Here is an 18558-nt window from a genome sequence, read left to right as displayed (position 1 = left end):
CATCAGAGGAGGTGAGAAAAAGTTAAAAGCATGGGAATTGTGGGACTTTGTTTCCTTAAGCTGTAAGTGGCAAGAGCCACAATGCAGTACAATTGTCTTTATGTCCCTGATTCTTTCACATGGCCTAAATTTAAAACAAAATCACGGTAGGTTTTTAAAGAAATATGTTTTTGATATGGTGAGAAACTACCCCTCCAAAATTAAAGCCAGTCTGTGAGAGTAAATAAAGTTGGGCTGCAGTGGAATGATCTGCCAATTGGGGAGTGGGGGTGAGGTTTTTTTTCTGGTCTGTAGGTTTTGAGAAGTGGTGAAATCATAGAATTCCACTTGCTCTTTTGTGGCGATCTGAGAGCCTAATGCAAAGCATGAGTCATATCTCCTAGTAATATCTGCAGAATTTGGTGGATTATAAAGGTGCATTTTATTGATTACATTATGAGAAATAGATTCAAAAGTCACCCAGACCTTTAGCTCCAGGGTGCCTTCTGTAAATGCAATGCAGGCTGGCTGTTCATCATTAAGGCTAAAACTGAGTAGCATGGAGTGCCCATTTATAGCCCTGGTGAGAGGATCTTCAGAGAAGTAATTGTGGTCTCCTTCACTACCTTCATGTGGCCTCAGAGTGAGGAGTCTCATCATTCTTTCCTAGGCTGTGACAGCAAGAGCACTAGTGCAGCTCTCTGTAATTTTGACTTCCCTGGTTCTTTAGATTGAATCAACGCTCCCCCCGTTCATTAAATAAAACCATTTCCCACAGATGCTGAGCAGCTGTCCTCATCTGAAGATGCTCTGAGAAAAAGCAGAGGCTAGAAACCCTTCATTTCCTTTGTTCATAATAATCAGACTTGTTCATTGAAAACAAAACTCACCCCTAAGAAGGAAGAGAGCAGGAACCATGGGTTAAGGAGTGAACCAGAGAGGGTACAGGAGTGTAATGGAAGAGCTTTTTCAGAAGCCCTCCTATGAAGGCGATATTCTTAAGGGCATCTGGCTCCCTTGTGCATGCTACAATTGAAAATGGCTAATAAAGTGCTTTGGATCAAATAGATTTCTTAAAGAGATAGGACATAGGCATTATGGCTGTTAGAATTTAACCTATCTGCCAAAAAGAAAAAAATTATCAGAGCTGTCTGGGCAGTTTCTAATGTGTCTTCACTACTACCTATTGACTTATTTTGATCCACTAATATTTTTATGGTTTCTCATGTAGAACCTCCACGTGTAGAGAATGAGGTAGAAATAGCATGAGAATATAATAAAAGAGAACCATGTTATTCTTTCTATCAGGAAAGGCTTTAGTTTTGCCCTATGTTTCCTCAATCTTCTCCTTTAGTCTGGAAATAAAACACAGCAAGAGGAAAACAATGGGCAATGATGTCAATATGTGCTTGGGTGGGGAAGATAGAACCCGTCTGAATCAAAGATGAGCTGCTCAGAGATCCAATTTCCTGAACTACAGTGAACTTGTAGGTCTGTTACTTTGGGAATTTGATAGGCAAAATATAATAGTATATATGATTCGATTTTCTATTAAAAAATTTCAGCTGTAGCTGATCTAGATTTTAGGTTTTCATGGTCAAAGAAATATCTTCAGTGCCTAAGTCCTGGATGCTTTTATTCCACTCAAAAGAAATAGATTAGGCTTTCCTGGTGATTCTGCAATAATATATGAGAATCATTCCTGTAATGTGATCAACACATCTTTTACATTAAAATAAACCATCATCCAATTTCCTAACAATGGAAATAGAGAACAGCTGATGAAAACAAGGTGGCCTGTGCAAGCAAGCTATGAGGAATTATTTGTTTCTGTTGTCAAAAGCAAACTTTTCTGGACTCTTTTTTTTTTTTTTTTAATTGAAATATAGCAAAAATAAAGTTTGGCGGAAAGGTTGCTATCTTAAAAGTAGGAAAATAGCTAAGCTACATTATCTTAGCTGTGATGAGTTTTGGTAGTGACTGATGGGTACAAAACTGTCAGCTTCGTTTCTTCATGAACAAATTGTCAGTCTAAACTGTGGAAGACAAAATTGTCAGCTACGTCTCTGGATGAGCAAAATTATGGGTGGCGTCCCTGGAAGGTGAAAATCCTTGGGAGTAAGAGAAAATTGTCAGATGCATATTTTCAAGACAGAATTGTTGGCCCTGTCAGTTAAATAGCAGGTTACTATTATTTTACTGCTGAACTCTGAAATTTAACATTTTTATCCCCTTTGCCATTCGAATTGACATAGTGAACGCCATCCAAATTGTCATGTGCCTTGGTACTTAGGAAGGACAGATGTGCCGCATGTGCTTTGGTGTTATGGCTGGAAAGACAGATACATATGGACCACCAACCAGGTAGTATATGATAAAATGTTGCTTGTGTTAATGGAGAAGGAGTCATTCTGGATTCCTTTAATGGGTGCTTCAATTCAAAATGAAAGGCAGCTATGTCAGAATGAGGTAGGACAAAGGCACAGGGAGTGGGACAGTCATTACTAGAGCACTATACTTAATGACATGGCTGGTGAAAGCCATTTTTTGTGCTAAGTCAATAATTCCCTTCTGAGTCATGTTGTTTGGCTCTGCAGTGTGTGTGTGTGTGTGTGTGTGTGTGACAGACAGAGAGACAGACTATATTTCTACATTGACTCTCATTCAACTGGTAAGAGATGATTCTGACAGAGGAAGTTAGCCTTAAGGGTAAAGAGCAAATAGATGAGAAAGTCTTGTGTAAACCTATATAACAAGAGTTTTCCATTCATATTTGGGAAACTAGCCTGATAACACTGCCAAAATGAGGTAGATTAAACTCCATTACTGGAAGGATTTGAATTCCCTTCCCAATTACTGAAATGCTAACACTGGGTGCATTTTATTTTTTGAGACTAGATGGTATGCTTCAACTCTCCAGGAATATTAGTCATCAATTTTATTTTCATTCTGTGGGCTTGTGATTGTGGTTATAAAAGGCAGGTCCGACTTTGGGTCTAAATTAAGGAAGTTGAAAATGGATTCAGGATTCCCAAAGTTTTTTCTTTAGCAAAACTAATCCATTTATGTGTATTGTGATACACTCTGGCTCACAAATTTTCAATGGCTTTCCAATGCCTACAAGATAAAGTAAATATGCCCTAGACTGGAATCCAACACCTAGGATTAACTTAATTTTTAGTTCTGACCTTGATTCTTCCTATTTGAGTGTCTTGGGATCTAGAACAAGGATATCTTTATGTCTGATGTTATCAAAAAGCACTTACTCCTTTGTACTCTGAGCAGTTATTGACACTCTATATTACCAATTTGGCTCTGATTATATATTGCCTTTTATTGTTATTTATGTATTTCAATAATATTTTAAGGGCAAACTAAGTGTACTATATCTGATATTTGTAATACGATGGTAAATAAGACATGTGCCTTGTTTCTTGGCCATTGTAGTTCAATAAGGGAATCATAGAAGAAACCAGGTGATTATAACAGGGGGCAGAAAGTGTTATGAGTGGGAAGCACAGGGCACAATGAGAGCAGACAGGAAGAACTCCTTATCCAGACTTAGGGTTCAGAAGGAGAAGTCTTCCCTGTGGAAGTGACATTTAGGCTGACACCTGAAGGAAGGGAAGGGTCAGCCAGGCCCACAGGTGAGAGATCTTAGTTCTTGCAAGGAAACCATGGCAGGGTCCTTTACTGAACAAGTAAATTGAGTTAGTGTTCCCTATACCTCTATGTTTCTCTTTATTCAAAGCAGGTTGGACTCTACTATGTGAGAAGGGGATGTGAGAGGTGGTTGGGGGTACATATCATGAAGGGTGTTGTAAGCCATCCCAAGGTGTTTGAACCTTGTTTTATAAGGAGCCATTAAAGAGAGGGACATAAGGGGAGGGATAAGATCAAATTTGCATTTCAGAAGCATCACTGTGGTTTCAGGGGAAAAAGATTGTAAGTTGGATAACCAAATAGTGTGGTTTGCTTGTTGTATTGTCCTGTCCATTTTAGCGTTTGTCTTAGATTTCTCATCTTTTAACACATTAGGAACTTCACTTTATTACTTCTAGCTTCTACCATGGGCTCTTCTTATAGTGTTTGAGATGTATGTCAGTGAACAGAATTCTCACCTTAACATGTGGGTGAGTATGAAAGGCACCTCCCTTTCAAGGACACTATGCAAGACATTCATGATAATAACAGCTCAATAGACAACTACATCTAAGTTCTTCAGATCTCAAGTAGTTTTGGGAGAAACGTATAAAACTGCTGATGTACCAACTAGTTGTGCCAGCTTGTGAGATGCAGGAAACCATCATGGTCAGTGGAAAACAAGGGACAGTAGAAGTTAAATGTACATGAAATAATGAGCAGAAAATAGAATTTGGGTGGTCTCGCTGTAGCACATAAAGAGAGAAGTCCCACTACAGTGGTTTTGCCATTTATTGTATGTCATAAATCTATAATTATTTATTTGATTTTATTATTTAATGACCTTTTATTTAGCAATAAACCCTTTCAGCAGCCATGAGTTCAAAAAAATCAAAAGCACATGTTCAATGAAAAATTAAGTACTGAATACTGTCTCTTGAGTAAGTTGATGTTAATTGATCAACAGAATGATCAAACAAAATGATAGCACTAACCAAATAAAAACTAGAAGACAGAAATCCTTGAAAAACCATCTATTTCAAAACTTAGTATTTATAAGAAAACTGTGTTTAATTACAACAATTTAATGTGTGTGGATACAGAAAGTGCATTTCCTTATCACTCTGAGAATATAAGTTTTCATTCGATCAATTGACTGCTCTGTTCATCTTCAATTCCAAGTTTTCTTTTTTTTAATTGAAGTATAGTTGATTTACAATGTTGTGTTTCAAGTGTACAGCAAAGTGATTCAGTTATACATATACATATATATATTCTTCTTTATATTCTTTTCCATTATGGTTTATTACAGGATATTGAATATAGTTCCCTGTGCTATACAGTAGGAACTTGTTTAGTAGATACAAACTACTATATATAAAATAGATAATCTCAAACACCTAATTCATCCCTTCCTCTCCTTCCCTTCCCTTTTGGTAACCATAAGTTTGTTTTCTATGTCTGTGAGTCTGTTTCTGATTTCCAAGTTTTGTAATACACATACAAATAAAAGTGATAACTATTTGCTCCATTAGCAGAAGAGAATTCCACAATCAGTGAAATGATGACGGTTTTGTATAATATTATCAGATGCCTGAAATAGAAAATCAGTTAATTCTAATAATTGTCCTTTAAAAAATATAATTCATGGAATCAAAGCAAACCTTTTGGATATTCATTTGGTTGGCATGATTGTGACTGTTATTTTGCAAGTTTAGTTTAAAAAAAAGTTCAACTTTGCATAATAAATACAAGTTTTGGTGAAACACAGACATGAGGTATAATTATTGTTTTCATACTCAATTAAGAAACTTATGGAGCTGAATTCTACTTGGATTACTTCTAATGCCTATATACTTTATAGCTGTAGCTAACTAAACAAGCTGTATTATTCTACTAATTAGATACATTTTTATATATTCAAAGTTACTATAAATTTTTATGATGTTGGATACAGAAAACTTTTTTTTCATGGCAGAACTTACATTTCTTCTCTTTGCTATTCATTACCAATTGGATTTTAGAAATGCCTGAGTTTTTGAAGGACTCTTTGTAAATCAACCTAATTGACTTACAGTGGTTCTAAACTTTTGGAGACAATTTATTTAACTTTTGATTGTATTTTGTTTAAAATAAATTGGGAATTTTAAATGCAAGTATTTAAAAAATGGAGCAACCAAAATATAAGGTTTCAGCAAATCACAATTATTGGGGGGTGGGTAGAACTTAGAAACAGGAAGACATTTATTTTATCCCTGAAAAAGCAAGAGAAGCATGGACATAATGAGGACTCAACTGGTACATGATATTTCATTCTGAAGTTTCAAAAATTTTTTGCAATATTTCTATTTGTGGGAAGAATCTTTTAATGGAGCTCCTGTTTTAAAATGACTGAATTTATATTCCATATATCAAGATGGAAGGAAATGGAGGTTTATGATTTTCAGCATCTAAATTTGGTAAAACATTCAAAAGGATCATAGAGGTAACTTTTTGTCCAAATTTATTTATTTGTTGCAAAAATATGTATCAAAGAAAGGCACTTTTCAGCGTGGCAAAAAGATAGTATCTGTGAAAATATTTAAGCTGTAATATCTACAACTTCCATATGCAAAATTTAACATTGGTCTGGGCTTATCAGGCACTGTAAAGAGTATTTTCTCAATGAAAATATTAAGGACTACAGGGAAGAGTCAATTAAATGTGTAAAAATCAAATTTGTTAACCACGACATGCAACTGTAAAGAAGATTTCAGATAATTTTATAACAAAAATTTTAATAAATTAGAAAAATAACATTCAGTATTAAAATAGATACAGTTAAGAAAGTGTATTCACTTTGTTGTACAACAGAAACTAACACAGTATTGTGAAACAATTACACTCCAATAAAGATCTATAAAAAAAAAGAGTATAAAAAAAGAAAGTGACTACAGCACATAAATATGTATAAGAATGATTATTCTACTAATATGATTTTTAGTTTCAAATAACCCCATGTAAAGAATTTTTTTCTCTAATATACATGAATATGTTATTTTTTTAGAATTGTGTTTATTTTGGTAAAGAATTAACAAAATTTGCCATTTTAACCATTGTCAATTCAGTGGCATTAATTACATTAACAGTGTTATGTAACCATTGCCACTATCTGTTTCCAAAACTTGTCATCAACCCAAACAGAAACTATGTACCCGCTATTCCCTGTCGCTCCAGCCTCTGGTAACCTCTAATCCACTTTCTGTGTCTATGGGTTTTGTCTGTTTATTTTATGCAAGTGGAATCATACAGTACTTGTCCTTTTGTATCCCGCTACTATCACTTAGCATAATGTTTTCAACTTTCATCAGTGTTGTAGCATGTATCAGAACTTCATTCCTTTCATACGTCTGAAGAATATTCCATTTTATGTATATACTATATTTTGTTTATCGTGCATCTGTTGATGGACCCTTGCATTTTTCCCACCTTTTGGCTACTATGAGTAATGGTGCAGTGAGCATTGGTGTACAAGTATCTGTTTGAGTTCCTGTTTTCATTTCTTCTAGATATACACCTAAGAGTAACGTTGCTAGGCCACATGATCATCCTATGTTTAGTGTTTTGAGGAACTGTCAAACTGTTTTCCACAGTGGCTGTGCCATTTTACATTCCTAAAAGGAACATAAATACGCACAAGGGCTTCAATTTCTCCAAATCCTCACCCGCACTTATTTTCTGTTTCTTAAATTTATTGTTTTTTTATTATTATCACCATCCTAGTAGGTATGAAGGAAGACCTCATTGCAGTTTTGAGGAATTTTACTTATAAAGAGTTTTTGAAAAAATCTATTTTATCAGTTCACCAATATAATGACATATATTGAAATCAACTTGCCAACCAAATAAATATTTCAAGATATCATATATCAATTAAATAGGGGAGGGGCAAAACATAAAAGTAGGCAGACTGAAGGGCATTTGTAGTCCAGGCAGTAGGTGATGAGTTACTTAACTGGGGTAGTGGCAATATGAAGGAAATGAAGAGATTTAAGAAGTAGATATCAAAAGATATTAAGCAGGTAAGATGAATGGACTTGAAGGTGGATTTGATTTGAGGGATAGAAAGAGGAAAGAGTTCAGCACGATGCTCAGATTTCTCACTTGGATAACAGGGTGGACGGTGGAGCCATTTTCTAAGATATAAACCCCAGGAGGAGGAAGAGCAGGTGTTGAGGTGAAGGTGGATAAAGATGATAAGCTGGATATGTTGAGTCTGAGATGTCCATGGAGCATCCAAATAGAGATACTTATCCAGCAAGCGGTTGGAGCTACGGGCCTGAAGTTCAGGAGAGAAACCTGGGCTGGTTGGGTAAAGTTTGGAATTACCTTTTTTTCTGTATTCTTATTTCTGTAACAAGATGATAAGATCCTTGAGGACATTTCAAATATTTCCTTGTTTTTCATTCATACAGCAATTTTTAAAATGTAATTACTTTTTCTTTTTAAAAATTGCTCTATGACTGAAAAAAAGAAATAAGAAGCTTAAGGTATACAGCATAACGATTTGACTTACATGTATCATGAAATGATTACAGTAAATTAGTGAACATCCATGATCTCATACAGATACAAAATAAAAGAAAAAGGAAAAAAAATTCCATGTGATGAGAACTCTAAGGATTTATTCTCTTAACAACTTTCATATACAACATGCAGCAGTGTTGATTATATTAATCATGTACATCCTATTCCTAGTACTTATTTGTCTTATAACTGGAAGTTTGTACCTTTTGACCACCTTTATTCAATCCCCCTCCCTCCACACCCTACCTCTGGTAAACGCAAATCTGATCTCTCTTCCTGTGAGTTTGTTTGTCGAGTATAACTGACTTACTACACAATGTTAGTTAGTGATTCAGTATTTCCATACATTACACAATGATCACCACAATTAGTCTAGTTATCATCTGTCACCATTCAAAGATATTACAATATTATTGACTACATTCCCCACCGTACATTTCATACCAGTGACTCATTTATTTTGCAACTGGAACTTTGTATAATCTCCCTTACCTATTTTTTTCTTCCCTCCGCCCTCTCCCCTTTGGCAACACTTGTTTGTTCTTTGTATCTATTTCTGTTTTGTTATGTTTTTGCTTGTTTATTTTGTTTTACAGATTCCACATATAAGTGAAATCATACAGTGTTTATCTTTCTCTGTCTGGCTTATTTCACTTAGCATAACACTAGCTAGGTCCATCCATGTTGTCACAATGGCAAGATTTCATCTCTTTTATGGCTGAGTAATATTCCATTGTATACATCGTTTTTATCCATTCATCCGTTGATGGGCACTTGGTTGCTTCCGTATTTTGGCTGTTGTAAATAATGCTGCAATGAACATAGGGATGCATATATCTTTTCTAATTAGTATTTTTATTTTCTTTGGATAAATACCCAGGAGTGGAATTGCTGGATCATATGGTAGCTCCCTTAATTTTTTCAGGAATCTCCATACTGTTTTCCAAAGTGGCTGCACCAATTTACATTCCCACCAACAGTGCATAAGGGTTTCCTTTTCTCCACATCCTCACAACACTTGTTATTTATTGTCTTTTTTGAGGTTAGCCATTCTGCTGACAGGTGGCAAAGAACACACTACCTATGTTTTCTTCTAGAATTGTTGTGGCTTTAGATCTTACATTTAAGTCTTTAATCCATTTGATTATATATATATATGGTGTGAGAAAGTAGAAAGTTTGGGTTTTTTTGCATATAGCTATCCAGTTTTCCCAATACCATATATTGAAGAGGCTGTCTTTTCCCCATTCCATATTCTTGTTCCTTTGTCATAGATTATTGACCATATAAATGTGGGTTCATTTCTGGGCTATCTCTTCTGTTCCATTGATCTTTGTGTCTGTTTTTGTACCACACTATTTTGATCACTGTAGCTTTGTAGTATAGTTGAAAATCAGGGAGCATGATACCTTCAGCTTTGTTCTTCTTTCTCAAGGTTGTTTGTCTATTCAGAGTCTTTTGTGTTTCCATAAAAATTTCAGAATTATTTGTTCTAGCTTTGTGAAAAATACCATTGGTATTTTGATAGGGATTGCATTGAATTTGTAGATTTCCTTTGGTAGTATGGTAAAGTATGGGGCCATCTGAACTTGGGGCCCTATGTGACTGCGCTGATTGAGTGCCCGTGAAACCGGACTAAGATGACATCAACTCATAGAAAATGCAGCAGGTTGTTAGGTTTATGGCTCTGTGTGCCCCAGGCCCTTGACTCCACGCTACCTTTTTCAGAGAACCAGGACTAGGATCTCCATCACCCTGAAGGTGAGCATAAACATGCCCAGGTCCATATGGGGAAAAGTAAAAGTGGGAGGCGGTTACTCAAAAAGGAAAATGAATGCCCCTCGTCAGTCAATTTTTTCCAGACCACTTACTGAGAGGAGAGTTCCTGGAAACATGTGAGGTTACATGCAAAACACCCCAGAACTGAACCTACGTGTTGGAATAGATGTGTGTTCACCTCCACCTCTCTCTTCTCTCCTTTAAGACATTTAATTTTTCCTAGTGGGGAAAAAATATAAACAAACCAGAAACACACATAAAATGTGAATTTATTAAGTCTAGACTAAACATTTTATTTGGAGGGAGGGAGAGAGGGAGGGAGGGAGAGAGGGAGAGCGGGAGAAGGAATTAGGAATAGCTCCCTTTCCCTACTAGGAAGTTTTTAACTTCCTGGCTTCCTTGTGGGTAAAAGGAGCTATTTCTCTCTCTCCCTCTTTTTCTCTCTCTTTCTCTCCTTCTCTTCCCCCCACTACTTCCTCCCTCCCCAGTTCCCTCATTAATCCTGGCAGCTGTAATTGGTATATTGAATCCATGTACACGCTTTAAAAGAGAAAATAGGTGGAGGAGTTTTCTGGCCCAGCCCAGTTCATTATTCCTCTCTCTGATTATCAAATGTAGTTGCTATACACACTCAATTGTAAGGTCAAGTTCTTTGATTTCTGGGCTCAGCCTCTCTGAAACTCTGAGGTACAAGAACCTCTGCTGCTTTGAGTCTCGGGCCTTCTGGGAGTACTGCTGTCATCAAAAATACTTGAGAAGAACATCAACTTTGAGGAAACATGATTCTCCTGTCTCGTCTCCTCCCCCCTTCAGCCTCACCCACAGCCCTTCCCCACCCGCCGCCTCTGTGACCCCATTTCCAGGATAGGTAGTGCTCTCTTGAGTCATTCTTTCTGTTTCCAGATGGCTCACATTAATAGTGACTCAGAAAAGCTGAACAGCCCTCTTTTCTCTGAAAGAGCTCATGGTTAAATTCAGTGAGTGGCTTCCGGGCATCTTTCTATCCTTCCGTTGCAGAGTGTCATTCTCTGCAGCCCTGGGGGTTTTCCCTCTTCTGAAATTCTGGTTGTGAATGGTTACAATGAGAGCGAGTGATTCACCGCTGTTTAATATACCAAGGGGTAGGCGAGGCTCTGTGACATCAGGTGCCGGAGTGTGCTTGGAATCAGACACACGCCCACCTACACCCACACTGTTTTGCCTTTGTCATTTAGAGCTGGAAGCGCTGAATAGAGCAGGATCCCAGGTATTGTTAACACCACATCACTGTGTAATGCTTTCCACTGACTCTTTTCAGAGTCAGAGAAATGCGTGGCCCATCTGGGGCTTATAATGTGGATGTGATGCATGCACACTCAGCATTCTAAGCTGTGTCATTGGATCTGAGGGCATTTTTGTTTTTCCGTTCCCCTCACCCCTTCTCACTGACCCAGATCCCTTTGCCAGGGAACAAAGAAATAGTGGACAGTGTTTCTTAGCCAGTTCATTAATGGAGCCCAGACAACATCCACAGGATTCCTCTCACAGTCCTAGATGAAGCTAATTATACATGTGGCCACCTGAGAGCTCTATTAAAAATTGGACACCAGGGCAAAGGGCTGACCTACTGGGACTCTGTTTTGATTGGTCAGCCAGAGAGCCTATTGCCCAGATAAGACAATTCTTCACATCGCCTTACTTTCAACCAGGCTCTGGAGCCGCTTATTAGCTCTGTGATCTTGAAAACATTATTTCAATTCTGTGTCTCAGTTTTCTCAACTATAAAATGGGGATGATAAGAGGACTTCCTTTAAATGGTGATTAGTCAGTATTGAAAGAAAAAGTTAATCCACGTAAGGCATTTATATCAATCTTTGGCCCATAGTAAAATTCTCTATAAATGCTAGTGATTATTAATATCCTTACTATGCTTATAACTTCCTAAGCTGCAAACATGTAAGTAACATCACAGCCTACTTGGGAGATGAAAGCATAGACTTTGGAAAGTTCTGTACCTTGACCTGAAAATAGAATGACTGCCCATCCGAGTCATTCCCATCCATAAGCACCTGAGCGCCCCATGAACATATGCTCTTTACCTGCAGTTGGACTTAAAAAGACACCTGTAGGGGCTAGGACTGAGTCATACTTAACTTTACTTCCAGCTCTCTTCCACAATGCCTGGCATGTTATAGACGCTCAACTGAGTTGGCACTGAGGGCCATTATTTGGAATCTTTGCTGTGAAAATGCTTGGCTGTGCAGTGCTGACTGCTTTGTCACAAGTGGAGGTTGATTTCAGGCACTAGTAGCTCCAAAATTCCTGACTAATATGATGTACGTGTCCCAGAGAGCACAGAGGGTCTTATTTTTATTTTTAAACTGTTGGATCTCCAGTGTCTAGAACAGTACCTGGCACAAGATCAATGTTCAATAAGTACTTGTCGAAGGTATAAATACATGAAAACATTGGAAGGGCTTCAGGAGGTAACGTGTTTAGAAGGCGGCACAAAGGGACTGACTTTAAGTCACATTTGTTAAAGTCCACGTTTTCAACTTAGGTTTTATTTTGTAATTTTTATTGTGATTAAATATGCATAACTAAAAATTTACCATTTTAACAGTTTTTAGGTATATAGTTCAGTGGCATTAAGTACATTCACATTGTTGTGCAACCATCCCTGTTATCCATCTTCAAAAATGTTTCAGTTTCCCAGACTGAAATTCCCTACCCATTAAACACTAACTTCCCATTTCCCCCTACTCCCCAACCCTGGCAACAATTATTCAATTTTCTGTCTCTCTAAATCTGACTACTCTAGGTACCTCATATAAGTGAAATCATATAATATTTGTCATTCTGTGTCTGGCTTATTTCACTTAGCACAATGTCATCAAGGTTTATCCATGTTGTAGCATGTGTCAAAATTTCATTCCCTTTTGTGGCTTCATGATATTCCATTGTATGTATATATACCATATATACATATTTTTCCATTTGTCTTTGTCAGTTTGGGCTGCTGTAACAAATTACCGTAGACTAGGTAGCTAAAACGGTAAACATATATTTCTCATACTTCTTGAGTCTGGGAACCAAAGATCAAGGTGCCAGCAGATCCTGTGTCTGGCTGAAGTCCACTTCCTGGTTTGCAGATGGCTGTCTTCTCATTGTATCCCCACATGGCGGAAAGCAGAGAGAGGGAGCAAGCTCTAGTGTCTCTTCCAATAAGGACACTAATCCCATTCACGAGGGTTCCGTCCTCATGACTTAATTACCTTCTGAAGACGTACCTACCTACTGATACCATCGCACTGGGGGTTAGGATTTCAACATATGAATTTGGGAAAAGGGCACAAATATTTAATCCATAATACCATTCAACTGTCGTGGATATTTGGGCTGTGTCCACCTACTGTGAATAATGCTGCCTATGAACATGGGTGTACATATATTTGTTTGTGTCCCAACTTTCAATTATTTTGGGTATTCACCCAGAAATGAAATTGCTAGATGACATGGCAATTCTATATTTGATTTTTTTAAAGAAACCACCATACTGCTTTCCACAGTGACTGAAGCATTTTACATCCTTATCAGCAAAGCATAAGAGTTCCAATTTCTTCACATCCTCACCTATATTTGTTATGGAAATCCTGATGGGTGTGAAGTGTTATCACCTCATGTGGTTGATTTGCATTTCTGTGATCATTACTGATGTTGAGCATCTTTTCATGTATATCGATCATTTATATATCTTCTTGGGAGAAATGTCTATTCAAGTCCTTCACCCATTTTTTTTTTATAGTTGTTTATTGGAGTATAATTGCTTCACAATACTGTGTTAGTTTCTGTTGCACAACAAAGTGAATCAGCCATATGCATACACATGTCCCCATATCCCCTCCCTCTTGAGCCTCCCTCTCGAGCCTCCCTCTCATCCTCCCTATCCCGCCCCGCTAGTTCATCGCAAAGTACCAAGCCGATCTCTCTGTGCTATGCTGCTGCTTCCCACCAGCCAACTATTTTACATTTGGTAGTGTATATATGTCGATGCTACTCTCACTTCGCCCCAGCTTCCCCCTCCCACCCCATGTCCTCAAGTCCATTCTTTATGTCTACCTCTTTATTCCTGCCCTGCAACTAGGTTCATCAGTACCATTTTCTTTTTAGATTCCATATATACGTGTTAGCATACGGTATTTATTTTTCTCTTTCTGACTTACTTAGCTCTGTATGACAGACTCTAGGTCCATTCACCTCACTACAAATAACAGAGTTTCGTTCCCTTTTATGGCTAAGTAATATTCCATTGTATATATGTGCCACATCTTCTTTAGCCATTCATCTGTCAATGGACACTTAGGTTGCTTCCATGTCCTGGCTATTGTAAATAGTACTGCAATGAACATTGTGGTACATGATTCTTTTTGAATTATGGTTTTCTCAGGGTATATGCCCAGTAGAGGGATTGCTGGGTCATATGGTAGTTCTATTTTTAGTTCTTTACGGAACCTCCATACTGTTCTCCACAGTGGTTGTATCAATTTACATCCCCACCAACAGTGCAAATGAAATTAGAACACTACTTAACACCATACACAAAAATAAGCTCCAAATGGATTAAAGAATTAAATGTAAGACCAGACACCATAAAACTCTTAGAGGAAAAACCCTCTTTGACATAAACCACAGCAAGATCCTTTTTGAACTACCTCCTAGAGTAACGGAAATAAAAACAAAAATAAACAAATGGGACTTAATTAAACTTAAAAGCTTTTGCACAGCAAAGGAAACCATAAACAAGATAAAAAGACAACCCTCAGAATGGGAGAAAATATTTGCAAATGAAACAATAGACAGAGGATTAATCTCCAAAATATACAAACAGCTCATGGAGCTCAATATCAAAATAATCACCCATTTTTTAATTGGGTTTTGTGTTTTGTTGTTGAGAAAGATAGTTGTTTTACATTTTTTGTCTAGTAAATTTGATGCCTGTAATTTTTAAGGGATGTATTCTGCCAGTTTATTTTCTTCTTTGGAATGGGCCATATTTTCCTGTTTCTTTGTGTACCTTGTGATTTTTTACTTGTTGAAAATTAGGCATTTGGAAAAACAGCAGTCTCTCCCAGTCATTGTAGACTGGCTCTGTGCTGGGGTAGTCCTTCACTAATTAGCCAGGTGTGCGCTGGGCCTTGGGATAAGCCTGAGTTGATAACTAAAGGTCTTTTCTGAGCATGAGTTTTGTCTGGGCCCATGTGTAACTTTAAAAATCACCCCCCCACTCCCCCACCCCCACACACACAAGGTTGCTTTTGAATGTTTTACTTCTCCAAAGTGTCTCACCCAGCATCTGCGCAGGGCCTTTGAGGGTCTATTACATGTCTCCACCAGTAATCTCTGGCCCTGCGCACCTACTAATCTTGGTCTCCTTGTAACTTTCATGAGAAGCTCTCATTCTTTCTCCCCAGCTGAGCTTTAAGTTAGATGAAACAGGTGTTCAGGTAGACCCCAGACAGGTTAGAATGTTGCAGGTAAGGTCTGCTCTGACCCTCTGGTTCATGGAAGAGAATTGGAAACTTGGAGGCTGCCTCTTCCAGACCAAGACTCTGTCTCTTCCAGGGACTCTGCATCGCCCAGGAGGCGGTAGGGCAAAGGCAAGTAAAACAGCGCAAAATTTCCTACCATTCTAAATGTGGCTTTTTCTTGATTGGGTATTCTCTTGGTTGCTGGTAGACCTTTGACTTTTTTTCCAGCGCTCTTATAAGGTTATTTTAATGCGTGTGTGTATGTTTCTGTGGGGAAGTGACGGCTTGGAGATACCTAGTCCACCATTTGTTGACATCACTCTTCATCTTAGGTTTTTAGACTTCATTTCGAGTAGCTTTGGGGGGAGTATTGATGGAAATTGATATTTTTTGAGTTGCCTCCTCACTGAAGTTACCCTTAGGCACTATGCCAGATTTCAGGATTTTGAAGCCATGAATGAAACTAGAAGGCAAAGTGAAGAGTGTATAGAGAGCCATATTTGGAGTTGGGAGAAAGCCTTTCTAACGTCTGCTATGAGGACATCACTGAGGGCGTTACTCACATGATCAACACGTGTTCTTTATGAGGTCCCAGGGGAGAAGTTTCTCTCTTTACCTGATAAGGTTGAAAATACACAAATATTCTCTGAAAAGGAGGCAAGACATTTCTCACATTCATTTGCCTCATGAGGAAACTGAAAATTAATAGAAGTTTTAGCCAGGATTCTTCTTCCCACTCTACCATGCTGCCCTCCTGCCCTCCCTGGAAAAGGAAGATTCCTTTGTAGCTGAAAGCAGACCCTGTCTTATTTGCTTATGTATCTCATGCATCCCGAATTGTGCCTGGCACACAGTAGATGTTCAATAAATATTTGTGGAATGACAATTGGGATTATCATATATGTTGTATGTTGGGGTTAACATACACACACTACTATATATAAAATAGATACCCAACAAGGACCTACTGTATAGCACAGGGAACTATACTCAATATTTTGTAATAACCTATAAGGGAAGAGACTCTGAAGAAAAAATATATATAACTGAATCCCTGTGCTGTACACCTGAAACTAACACGATATTGTAAATCAACTACATTTCAGTAAAAAAAAAAATTTGTGGAATGAATGAGTGAATGTGAGGAGTCAGTTTTCTGTAGTATGAGAAAAAAGAGGACTTTAAAAATCTTTTAAAAGTTTTGTTTAGTGAACTTTATAATGAAGTATACATGTAGAAAAGGGCACCTATCCTAAGTATATAGATCAGCGAGTTTTCCCATGAACACATACAGGTAACCAGCTTCCAGATACAGAAACAAAATGCTCTCTGATAGTCAAAACCCACCACTAACCCCTATCTTCTCTCTGAAGGGTAACAAGTACCCTGATTTCCTAACCCCATGTATTTGTTTTGCCTGTTCTTGAACTTCCTATGGATTAAATAATACAATAAGTACTTTTTTGTTGTTGTTCAGCATTTTGTGAGATTCCTCTATATTGAATGAAGTTGTAGTCAAACTTTGTTATCTTTTGAAACTCTAAAAACATTTTAGTTTACAGTTAATCAATGCAAGGTGAAAGCCCAGATTTATGGAATAATAACCTTCACTAACCACCATTTACTGAGTACATAGTGACAGACACTGTGCTGAGAGTTGACATTCATGAATGATCTTACTTAACCCTTTCAACAGTTTCCTGAGGTGTAGGTATCATTCTCCCAGTTTCTTGATAAACATAGAGAAGTTAACTAGCTTGCTAGTTAATTAAGGCTCATAATTGATGGAACCCTCATTTGAACCCAGGCCCTGCAGTCAACCGTGCCCATGTTTACATTGACCGCTACTCTCATTTGCCTCTTCCATATAGGATTCCTTTAAGAAACTGTTTTTAAATGAATATGCATTTAGGTCAAACCAGGGGAAAAAGTGGGGCTGGTACTGATTTAGAGATGACTGTCTTTTAGCCATCTGTACTGTGTGATTGGACAGCTTCCCAGACCTCTTTGCTGTCTTGAACTGTATATATGTGACCCTTTGGGTCTTTGCCCTTCCATTGCCAGGGCTGATTCAGGGACCCAGAGCCCAAGAGAAGAGGAAGAGTGGAACTGGCCCCCGGCCTGTGTGTTACAGATTTTGGCCTCAGGATAGAGGCAGGAAGAACTGTCTCCAGCCATGTCCTGTGTCTTTGGGTCCCAACAGTCACGGATCACAGACCCAGTTAGAGGTCAGCTCCACACCAGCTGTTCTCAATATCTGTGTAGGAGGCGGTGACCTTGGTTTGAATCAGCCCCATTTGAGAACTGGATTCCTCTGTTGAGTGGTAAGCTGCATCTGTGGAACTTTTCTCCAGAGGCAAACTTTCCCAGCCTGGGATTTACTGTGCTTACTTCCCAGCTGTTATTAACACACCATTCAGAATGATGCAGATTTTTTTTTCTTGTTAGATTTTCCTTGGGCCAACATTTGGCCGTCTCCATTTTCATAGGCCTTAAATACACCAGCCTCGCTTTGACTCCTGCTTTTGCATTCCTTTGTAGAAGATATTGGCAAGGAAGGACAGAGACATCTATTTGGCACCAGCAAAGGCTGTACTCATCCCCCTTCCTTGCTACTCACAAAGACCTGTCCTTTTGTGAGCCTGGATTCTCCTCAAATGTCCATTCTCCTTTTCCTTACAATTTATTTATTTATTTTTTGGCTGCGTTGGGTCTTCGTTGCTGCGTGCATGCTTTCTCTAGTTGCGGTGAGCAGGGGCTACTCTTCATTGCAGTGCGCGGACTTCTCATTGCGGTGGCTTCTCTTGTTGCAGAGCTGCTGAAGCTCTGCTCTAGGCACCCGGGCTTCAGTAGCTGCAGCACGTGGGCTTCAGTAGTTGCGGTGCATGGGCTCAGTAGTTGCGACGGGCGGGCTCTAGGGGGTGCGGGCTTCAGTAGTTTTGACTGAGTTGCTCCATGTCATGTGGGATCTTCCCGGGCCAGGGATGTAACCCGTGTCTCCTGCATTGGCAGGCAGATTCTTAACCACTGCACCACCAGGGAAGTCCCTCCCTTCAATTTTTTATTAAAAAAAAGTTTTCTTTGC

Source organism: Eschrichtius robustus, chromosome 4 (genome assembly GCF_028021215.1).
Source record: "Eschrichtius robustus isolate mEscRob2 chromosome 4, mEscRob2.pri, whole genome shotgun sequence".
Classification (NCBI taxonomy): Eukaryota; Metazoa; Chordata; class Mammalia; order Artiodactyla; family Eschrichtiidae; genus Eschrichtius; species Eschrichtius robustus.
Note: the sequence above shows the minus strand (reverse complement) of the source record.